Source organism: Phaseolus vulgaris, chromosome 5 (assembly GCF_051622355.1).
Source record: "Phaseolus vulgaris cultivar YP4 chromosome 5, ASM5162235v1, whole genome shotgun sequence".
NCBI lineage: Eukaryota > Viridiplantae > Streptophyta > Magnoliopsida > Fabales > Fabaceae > Phaseolus > Phaseolus vulgaris.
Window position 1 is genome coordinate 26,011,772 of NC_143502.1, and position 11,711 is coordinate 26,023,482.

At 35.7% G+C, this 11,711-nt stretch overlaps 1 protein-coding gene across 1 annotated transcript in view; it reads right to left on the reverse strand.

The window, feature by feature from the left end:
• LOC137817358 (uncharacterized) overlaps positions 1 to 11,711 on the reverse strand; it is a 51,590-nt gene that overhangs the window by 21,041 nt on the left and 18,838 nt on the right. The gene's annotated exons all lie outside the window — the stretch shown is intronic.

Consider the following 11,711-nt stretch of genomic DNA (forward strand, 5'->3'; position numbering starts at 1 on the left):
GACTACTTCCGTTTTTCCATCCGTTTGAGGATGGCAAGATGTGGAAAATTGAAGTTTAGTGCCAAGTTTTTCCCAAAGAGTTTTTCAAAAATGGCTTATGAACTTGGGATCTCTATCCGATACTATGCTTTTAGGTAATCCATGAAGTCTTACCACTTCTCTAAAGAAGTGTTTGGAAACATTTTGAGCATCATCCACCTTGTGGCATGGAATAAAATGTGCCATTTTGCTAAAACGGTCCACAACCACAAAAATGGAGTCAAAACCTCTTACAACCCTAAGGAGTCTTAGAATAAAATCCATGTTAATGCTTTCCCATGGAGCACTTGCAATCGGTAGAGGAGTATAGAGTCCATGAGGCATTGTTTTAGATTTAGGTTTTATACATGAAATGCATCTAAAACAATGTCTTTGAACATCTCGTCTCATGTGAGGCCAAAATAATTTTCCTTTTAAAAGATCAAGAGTTTTATCAACTCCAAAGTGGCCCATGAGATTCCTTTACAAGAAGTTTTCTATGTGAGCCTTGAGGTATACAAAGTTTTCCTTCTTTAAAAAGATACCCCTCAGACACATAAAATCCTTCTTGTTCTCTATGTTCACACTTAGCAAAGAGGGATGCGAAATCTTGATCTTCTTTGTATAGTTCTCTTATGTTGTCAAATCCAAGAATTTAGGCTCCAAGTTTTGAAAAGAGCACATGTCTCCTTGAGATAGCATCGACTACTATATTTGTTATACCCTTCTTGTATTTGATGACATAAGGAAATTGTTCAAGAAATTCCATCCATTTTTCATGGTGTTTGTTCAACTTATGTTGACCTTTCAAATATTTCTAAGACTCATGATCACTATGAATGACAAATTCTTTAGAAATTAGATAGTGTTCCCAAGTCTTTAAGGCCCTCACAAGTGCATAGAGCTCTGTGTCATAGGTGAGATAGTTAAGGGTGGCTCCATGAAGTTTTTCACTAAAATAAACAATACGATGCCCACCTTGTAACATAACCGCACCTATGCGAACTCCCGATGCATCACACTCTAGCTCAAAAGTTTTTGCAAAATTTGGTAAATCTAGAATGGGTTCATTAGTGAGTTGAGCTTTTAGCCTCTTGAAGGCTTGTTCATGCTTCTCATTCCAACAAAATGGAGTGTCCTTCACCAACTCATTGAGTGGTGAAGCTAGACTTGAGAAGTTAGGCACAAAATGTCTATAAAAGCTTGCCAAACCATGAAAGCTCCTAACATCTCCTACATTTTGTTGTGTTGGGCATTCTTGGATGGCTTTGATTTTATCGGGGTCAACATGTACCCCATTTTTGTTAACTACAAAAACCAACAACACTACACTATCAACACAAAAAGTACATTTTTCACTATTAGCAAACAAAGTATTAACTCTCAGCACTAGGAGAACTTAAAACATGATTTATGAGCCTCATGAAGGTGCTAGGTGCATTAGTGAGACCAAAAGGCATCACCAACCACTCATATAGTCCAAATTTGGTTTTAAAAGTGGTTTTCCACTCATCACCTTCTTTGATTCGAATTTGGTGATATCCACTTTTAAGGTCAATTTTAGAAAATATAATGGACCCATGCAACTCATCAAGCATATCGTCTAGTTTTGGAATTGGATTCCTATACTTGATGGTGATGTTATTGATGGCTCTACAATCACAACACATTCTCCACTTGCCATCTTTTTTTGGCATCAACAAGACAGGTACAACACCAGGGCTTAAGCTCTTTTGAATCCAACCCTTCTCCAACAAATCTTGTACTTGCGATTCTATATCCTTAGTTTCCTCGGAATTAGTTCTATAGGATGGTCTATTAGGTAGACTAGCCCCCGGAACTAAATCAATTTGATGTTCTATACCTCTAAAAGGGGGAAGTTCTATGGGGCCTTCCTTAGAGAATATATCATCAAACTCTTTTAAAAGCTCTTTCACTTGAGGAGGTAGAACAAAAGACTCAAGATTAGTGGCAGTGCATGTAAGTGCTCCTTTACAAAAGATAGGGCTTGGAGGTTGTTCAACAAGAAACATATTTTCAAAGGTATTTTCAATTTTTTTGTCTTGTTGAATGACCTTGTGGGAAGGAACACTCTTCTCCCACGCCTTCTGCTCCCTAAGGGCTTTTTGTTTTTCTAATTTGACTTTTTTTTTCTCTCCATCCCTCTTTTGTTTCATTTGTACTTGATCTTTTACCACTTGTGAATGTGATAAAGGATTAAGTATAAACTTCTTTTCATTATGGGTGAAGGTAATCTCGTTGGTTAGACCATTGTGCATGGTTTTCTTGTCAAATTTCCAAGGTCTACCCAATAAGATGTGACAAGCTTCGATGAGAACTACATCACATAAAACGTTATCTTTGTAGTTACCCATAGAAAACTCGACTTTCACTTGCTTGTCTACAATTAGTTCCCCATATTCATTGATCCAATGAAGTTTGTAAGGTTTTGGATGAGGAACTAATTGTAAATTTAGCTTTTCAACCATCCTAGTGCTACAACAATTGCAGCAAGAGCCACTATCCACAATGAGAGAACATATATTTTCTGAAACCTTGCATCTTGTATGAAAGATGTTCTCTCTTTGTGTTTCTAGGTTCACGCTAGTTTGGTTGTTGAGGGTTCTTCTAATCATCATCAATTCCCCCTCACATTGATATACTCTCTCTTTTTTTCCTCTTCTTTCCCACTAGGTTCGTCATCACAACTACTATACTTGATGTGATTCCACTAGCACAATTAGAATGATTCTTGACATTCTTAGGAATCACCTTGAGTTGGACATTATAGAGGCACTTTTCTTAGAGTTGGATCATTGTTCTAAGACAAGAACTCACCAAAAACTAGTATCAAATCCCAAACTCATTTGGATGAACCAATTATAGTCAAATTGAACCGAACAATTGAGCAAGAAAAACAAAGGAACAAGATGAATGGACAGAATTATAAAACTGCCGAACCAAAAACTCATAAAAACAGCAAGAACATCAAACCAAAACTCAAGAACACAAACTAACAAAACAATAGAAAGAGGAGAAGGGAAGGAGAGAAGAATTGCTCATGAAGATGGAAGGATGTTGGATGATCTCGCCACTAGAAGTGTGGAATGCTCCTAGATAAGAGTTGTTGCCGCCACTTGAGGACTCCATGGATCCATCAAGATAAGACTAGAGAAGAAGGCTCAAAAGCTCTCCAATGTTCACTCAAAATTTGAGTAGAGTTTTCTTAGATTAATTCCAATCTGAAAAATACAAAGAGAGCACCTCTATTTATAGCCTAAGGTGCTGAAATGTAAGCTACACAAATTCAAAAACTCCCTCCTAAAAAGCTTCTAGAATTTGCGCCTAAAACAAAGCGTGAGGAAGGTGTGATCCCTTCTCTCACTTTGGCACCTCCTTATTTACTCCTACACCTATCTACTAACACACCCCCCCTAAGACTCTTAACTAAAGACTAAAAGATGCTTTATCAATAAAGGTTTCTAATGTTTCCCTCTAAGCACCTTCAACAATATTCTTTATTATTTAATACTTGGCCTTGCCCTTCATGAGATGAACTTGGGCTTTTTGGGCTTTGGCCTTCTTGGGCTTGGGCTTTGGGCCTCATCTTTTGCAAAGAATAATAAGAAGAACTTTAAATGTGAGGGCGAATGATCTTGTCCTTCATTATTAAAAGCCTTCTTTATTTGATTCGCATCAATACTCATCTACCCCTCTTAAGTTTGGGAATTGAGCTTGTACATGACCTTTTCCATAACATTTAAAGCATTTGACATCCCTAGCACGGATAGGTGGAGTGAGCATATCTTTTTCTACATTTTTGGGAGTTTCTTTTGGTTTTTCCTTAGGTACTCTTTCCTCCCTTTTAAACTCTCTTTTTGGATTAGAATTAGGGTATGAACCTTCCCTACGACTTGAAGTTTTCCTCAAATTTTGTTGTTCAACCTTGATACACAATTGAACTAAATCATTCAAGTCTTGGTAGGGTAAGAGTTCAACTCTATCTCTAATCTCAAGATTAAGCCCACTTAAGAATCTTGTTATGGTAGTGGATTCGGATTTCCTAATGGAGGCTCTCATCATGTATAGTTCCATTTTATGCCTATATTCCTCTACACTCATGGTCTTTTGTTGGAGTCTTTAGAGCTTGTCCATTAACTCCCTATTATAGTAGGAGGGAATATGGCGGCGTCTTAAGGCTCCCCTAAGATCATTCCAATATTTTATGGGAGGGTCCTTATGAAGGCGCCTATCTCTCTCAAGGGTCGTTCACCAATACATAGCATTGCCTTGAAAACTTAAAGTGGTGAGGGGTACTTTCCTCTCCTCACTTACCCTTGGGCAAGCAAACAATTGTTCGACCTTCATCTCCCAATCTAAATATACTTCTACATTTTCTTTTCCATGGAAATGAGGCAAATCTACCTTAACCTCTTTTAGGATTTCTCTTTCTTGTCTTTCTCTTCTAGTTCGTCTAGGGGATGGTTGGTAATATTCATTGATCTTAAGACTTTCTTCCCCAAAAGATTCATGAAGTTTAGAACAAGATGCATGGGAACTTTTTTTAGATTTGCTAGATTTTTATCCTTTCCTTTAGCCATTTTCAGCTCTTTAAGTTGCTCCTCATGTTCTAAGTATCTATATGTGAGTTATTGAAAGTCCTTTGATAATTGTTTTAAAAGGGTTTTAATGGACTTTAGATCACTTTCCCTAGATCTAGAAGAATGAGTTGACATGGTTAAAGTTTTGTGTTAAAAGTATTTTACCTCAAGAAAGAAAAGGAGAGTAATAAAGGTAGCTTTCCAGGGAAGAGAGGTGGATCACTAAGATCTCTTAAGTACCAAGTCTTCATTGCCAAAATCTATCCCTAAAGACTTCTCACAAATCTTTTTCTAAGTAATTTACTTATATCACAATTAAGAATGAGAAACACAATTTTATGCAAAAGAAAACAATGCAAAGCAACTAAGCAAACAAAGCAAATAAGCAATGCAAAACAATTAACAAAACACAATTAAAAATCTACTAACTAGAAAGCTTTTAAAACTAGGTGTATCCTAAGGTGAGGCTTCTAGACACTTAGAGCCATTGAAGACACACTCACCGTCTAATGCGTAATTATTCCACTAATTAATCAAAGTTGATTGTAATTACAATTCAAAGGAAATACAATAGAACTTGAATTACAAAAGTAAAATTCAGATTTCCTATACTATGCACTCCTTTGCTTTTGGTACTCTTTCTTGTTGTGTTCCACACTTTTTATGTTTTTGTATTCTTATTTGTTTCAGCCCCTTGCTTAACCTTTTAAGATTACTCAATTTAAATCTTCAAAACAGTACCTACTAAGTTGGGATGGACTCACCACAAAGGTTAATTCCAAACTTAACAAGCACCACTTCAAAATTCTTTCACCAACAATTAGAGGTCAACAAATTTAAAGCAAAGAACAATTAAATTTAGAATAGGACAACAACAAATGAAGTAATTTGTATGACACAACTTGAAATAATTTTGAATAAATTTGACAAGCAATCAAATAAGACACTAAATAAAAGGTGGCACACAAATTAAACCTAAGGAATGGCACTAGAATTGATTAAGAAAACCAAAACAGTACTAATGGAAATTTTAGGCACAGAATGCGTGACTTAGAAAATTTATGCTGAGCTTTTTATGTTTTTGTAATCACACCAAATTTATGTTGAAATTTTAACCACAACCAGTTCAAGATCTTAGCAAAATTTTGGCATCGGAATCACACCAAAACAATGCACCAATTAATTGTGATAAATTTTTCAAATATGTTGTCAAATTACCATCGATGTTCGCACTAGAATGCACATTTTTTTCATTTGATTTATCATTGTTTTCTATTTTTTTATTTTGACTTACTTTTTTTTTTCTAACACATCAACCTGTGTAAATCCAGAATTTCACAATTTTTCTTCAACAGATTTTAATTTGATAAGTAAAAAAAGCCAGTATAGAAATAAAACAGGGTAATCCTAATCATGAAATTAAAAACAATTTGAAGAAACTTCAAGAACACAATGGAATCGATATATAAGAATTTGTATGGATCTATCACATAAATATGAACTCAAATCTAAAAGAAAAATGCACCAAAGGATCAAACAATTTCAGGTTAAAACTGGACTCAAAGCAAATCAAGCAACCAAAATTATCAAAGACAACACTACAAAGAATTGATGACAATTTAGGAGAAACGTGACTTGACAAAACACAATTGAATTCAAAAATCAAAATGACTCAAATCAACACAATATAAACCGATTAAAATCGCAATAAAGACTCAAATAAACCAAAAACAGAATAACAACACAAATCTATATGGAATCCTACACAACTGTGAAAATTAGAAGCTCAAGAACAATTTGAACACAATGCACCGATTGGATTTCTCCAAACAGCATCTAAATCAAATTAAAATGTAAAAAACAAGACAATCAAGAATTCATGAAGAACAACACGGGATTGACATGAACACAAAAACAAAAGCAAGATAAGGCACTTATCTCTTGAAGACCATGGCTCTAGATACCAAATGATGGAGAAGTGCCTTCATAATTTGGAAATTTAGTTGGTGATCGGCGGAAGCACAATGGATTGTAAGCGAACAAGGCCCTCCTAAGAGGTGTGGTGGCCTTGGAGGTGCATGCTAGGTAGGGATGAGAGTTGTGAGGTCATCTCTCTTTGGTAAGGTGAGAATTGAAGATCAATAGCCTAACCTAAAAGGTTTTGGGCAAGAAGTGAAATTGGCTCAAATTTGGTAGCAATTCACTAAGTATATTAATCTTGTAAAATCATGAGCCAAGGCACTCCTTAAATAGCAAAGGAGGCCAGCTTACATCAAGGTAAAAGAGAGGGAAATTCAAACTATCCTAATTGAATATTGGCGCCTAGAATTGAGCACGTGGGAGGCATGTTCAAGGATCTAGAATGTCCAATTGATTCTAGAACTTGCGCTCCAATTGGGCTAGCTTGGACCGGCCTAAGTTTAATTGAAAGTTTAGGAAACTCTAATTAAACTTAGGTTGGTATTTTAGGCACCAATCTTCATTTTAACAAAATTACAAAAGCAATATCCTATGTTAATTTTGACAAGAATTTAAATGCTACTCTACACTAGAGTCCATGGCGTCTTGAGCATGTATAGATAGGTTTCTCTGCCATCAGTGACAGTATTCCAATCGTCTTGAAGTTTCCTAGCCATGGCTATGGTGATTGGCCCAATTTGACATGTTGGTGAGCTTTCATTGGAGATGGTGTTTGGGCCTCTTCCATCATAGGTGACATTAATTGTTCCGTTACGAATGTCCGATATGTCAAGTCACTGTCAAATCATGACACTAGGACTGTTATAATTTTAAGTAAAAGGAGTTGCATCTTAACTCAATTATAACTTTTTTGCCTTGTAGACAACACTCGATCTAACAATTGGTATCAGAATCAAGGTAACAAGTTCGTTTTTACATTGACAACTGAAAAATAGGAGTTCATTGTGTTTTAAGATAACCTAAATAAAAAACTTGAGGCCCCTCTTTTACTTTTTATGGATCGAGTTCACACTTCAGAGATGTCTTAAAGTTTCAATATGGCGTTGGTTATAAAAGCCATTAAATGCAGTCTTATCAGTGTACAAAACAGAAAAAGAGAAATCTATGTGCAAACATTTTCAACTGGACATAATAGCAAGAATAATATGAATTGGTACCTCAATCTTTTTCCTTAAATCATCGTTTCCTTTTAGGAGGCAGTGCACTGGAATGAAGGATGAAAGAAATATAATTCATCCTAATGTAAATTGTTGAACCAAGTGGTGTTCAAGCTTTGAAGAATCCAAACCCTTTGAAGGATGATGAAAGGCTGGTTGTGCTTGCTGTTGCTGAGCTATCATTTAGATAGGATATGGGGTAGATTTATTATGTAATCCACTCTTGATTGAATCCAAAGCATAGGCATTCTCAATCTTTTTAAAAGAAAAGTGTTTTTTCAAACTAAGTGAAAAACAACCTGTTTTTTTGTCGAAACAACCGATTGTTTTACACTTAGGTGTTTTAGAAAAGGTTGAAAACTGTTTTTATGGTTGACTTGCTGTCAAAACCAAAACAACCGATTGATTCGTGGAAACAACCGATTGTTTGTTTTGGCACCATAACAGAAAACTATTTTGTGCTTTGACTGAGCATTAAATGATTTTCTAACTGTTTACGCTCCAGTTTTTAATGCTTTGACCAATCTTTAAATGCAATGAATAGTTTGTTAAGATTTGATAACAAACAACAACTTTGAATATAAAACAGTAAAACGGATTTGAGTTTTACAACAACAACACAAGTTTTGAGATTTTGAAAAAGTTGAGATTGCTTACAGATTGAGTTTGATCAAAGAGTGTGAGATAGGATTTTCTCTTGTATTGATTTCAGATTTGTTCTGTAACAAGTGTAATCCTTGTATCTCTTGAAAGAAACTTTCTGTGTGTTGCTGAGAAGTGTTGTGTATTCTTGAGGGGATCAAGATCAGCATTCTTAGTGTTGGTGTGGTTGACCAAGAGAAGTGATATGAATCCACTAGAAAAGAAGAGATGATTCTTTGACATTCTATGGACTCAACTTGAGTTGGAGATAGCTTAGGCACTTATAATAGAATTGGATCAAGGTTCTATGTTTTAAGAACTCACCAAGACTTGCACCAAACACCAAACTGATATGGAGGAGCCATCTATTGTCAATTGAACCGAACAAATTGTGTAAAAAGGCAAAAGCACCGAATAAAATGATCAAGAACAGAAATGCACCGAACAATTAATCTAGAATTGAAGAAGAAACAACTATAAACAACCAAAGAACTAAGAACCGAAGCAAAATTGGAAAATAGACTGAAATGCCGAACCAAAAAGGAAGCTAAACATGTTTTAGGAATTTCATATGAATATGGAGATGAAAGAAAGAAGAACTTATGGAGATGGAAGCTTTGGTTTGATTGTCACGCCACTTAGAGGATGAAGACTCCAAGATGAGTGAGCTAGTGCCGCCACTTGAGAGAACCAAATGCACTCAAGATAAGACAAGGTGAAGGAGAAGCAAGCTCTCACAAATTCTCTCTCAAATTGAGTAGAGTTTCTCTAATACTAATTTCCAATCTGATTTTTACAAAGGCAAACACCTTTATTTATAGTGTGAGGGTGCTGGAAAATAGGTGGGAAAATTCAAATAAAACTTATTTGAAATTCCCACCAAAAACAAGTCACATGGGAGGTGTGACCTTTTTCTACTATGACACCTCCTAAAAACTACACCTACACCACTCTCCTAAGTCACATGGATAATGTGACTTTATTTTACATTTTCACACTTCTATATTTAATAACCACACCTCCTACAAGAGTAAATCAAATGATGCTCTTTTATTTAATGCTTGGCCTTGGCCCTCATGGGATGGACTTGGGATTTTTGGGCTTTGGCCTTCTTGGGCTTGGGCTTGGGCTTTCGGCTTGGGCCTCATCTTTATTTTATGTCTTCTTTTAATTTTGAGAAGACTAAAAGGAAAAACTTCAAATGTGAAGGCGAATGTCCTCTTCCTTCTTTAATAAAAGCCTCCTTTACTTGGTGTGGTTGACCAAGAGAAGTGTGTGTCTTGAAGGGATCAAGGTCACTTCTTTGGTTGTGTTGTAAGTGATCTAGGTTTGATTGCTTAGTGGATTTCCTCAGTGGTTTCTGAGAAGACTGGATGTAGCTCTGGGTTTAGAGTGAACCAATATAAACCTTTGTGTGCATTCTCTCTATCCTTAATCTCTTTAAGTTCAGTTTTAATATTTGCAAACTGGTATAAACAACTGATTGTTTCTGTGAAACAACCGATTGTTTTTCTGGTGCTTTTGTTTTTGCTTTGTGTTTTGGAAAACTGAATTTCTTATCATTTGTTTCTCGAAGTAATTTCATTATTGGCTTAAAAGTTTGCGAAAACCCTCTTTAAACCATTCACCCCCCTCTAGTTTAAAGCCATCCATTCTAACAATTGGCATCAAAAGCTTGGTTCTTGAAATTTATTCAAGTGTGATCCTAAAACTTTTTTTTATGGTTGATAGACTACCTTTTGGGAAGGGGCTTCAATCAACAGACCACCTCTGTTTTGTGGTTTGAACTACCAATTTTGGAAAGTGAGAATGAAAATCTTTGTGGAATCACTTGACAAAGGTATTTGGGATGCAATTGAAAATGGTCCTTTTGTCCCAAAGTTTGAAAAAGATGGATCTTCCATTGAAAAGCCTTGGTCTCAATGGACTGATTCTGAAAGCAAGAAGGCCAAATTCGATTGCATTGCTAAAAACATAATAACCTCTGCTTTGAATTCATATGAGTTTTTCAGGGTCTCTCAATGCAAATCAGCAAAAGAAATGTGGGACACCTTGGAGGTAACTCATGAAGGTACAAATGAGGTGAAGAAACCTAGGAAGCATACTCTAATCCAAGAGTATGAGATGTTCAGAATGCTCAAAGGTGAAACAATTGCTGAAATGCAGAAAAGATTCACACACATCATCAATCATCTCATGAGCCTTGTCAAGACCTTTGAGAAGGAAGAGCTACACATCAAGATTTTGAAATGTCTTGATAGAGCATGACAACCTAAGGTAACTGCTATATTCGAATCTAAAGATCTAACATCCTTGAGTATGGCTTCTTTGTTTGGAAAGCTAAGGGAACATGAGTTAGAGATGAATCGACTCAATGTTCAAGAAAGCGAAGATAAGCACGTAAGGAGTAGCCTTAAAAGCTTCCAAGCACAAAGGCAAACAAGAATCCAGTGATGATAGTGATGAAGAAAACCTTAGCTTGCTATCAAGAAAGTTTAGCAAATTCTTGAAGAGGAATCGCAACAAGTGTTGAACCAAGTGGTGTTCAAGCTTTGAAGAATCCAAACCCTTTGAAGGATGTTGAAGGCTTGGTTGTGCTTGCTGTTGCTGAGCTGTCTTACTTAGGATATGGGGTAGTTTGAGTTTTGTAATCCACTCTACATTGAATCCAAAGCATAGGCATTCTCAATCTTTTAAAAGAAAAAGTGTTTTTCAAACTAAGTGAAAAACAATCGATTGTTTTGTCGAAACAACCGATTGTTTTATACTTAGATGTTTTGAGAAAATGTTGAAAACCGTTTTTCAAATGGTTGAGCTGTTAAAACCAAAACAACCGATTATTTCGAGGAAATAACCGATTGTTTGTTTTGGTACCATAACAGAAAAACTGTTTTAGCTTTGACTGAGCTTTAAATGCTTTAACTGTTTACGCTCCAGTCTTTAAATGTTTTGACCAATCATTAAATGCAATGAATAAGTTTGTTAAGATTTGATAACAAACAATATCTTTGAATGAGTAATAAGATTTTGAACACAAGTTTTTGAGTTTTTCAAAGAGTTGAGATTGCTTAGAGATTGTGATTGATCAAAGAGTGTGAGATAGGATTTCTGCTTGTATTGATTTCATATTTGCTTATGTAACAAGTGTAATCCTTGTATTATGTAAAAAAAAGTTGTTTGTGTGTTTGCTAAGAAGTGTTGTGTGTTCTTGAGGGGATCAAGATCAGCATTCTTAGTGTTGGTGTGGTTGACCAAGAGAAGTGTGTGTCTTGAGGGGATCAAGGTCACTTTCTTGGTTGTGGTGTAAGTGATT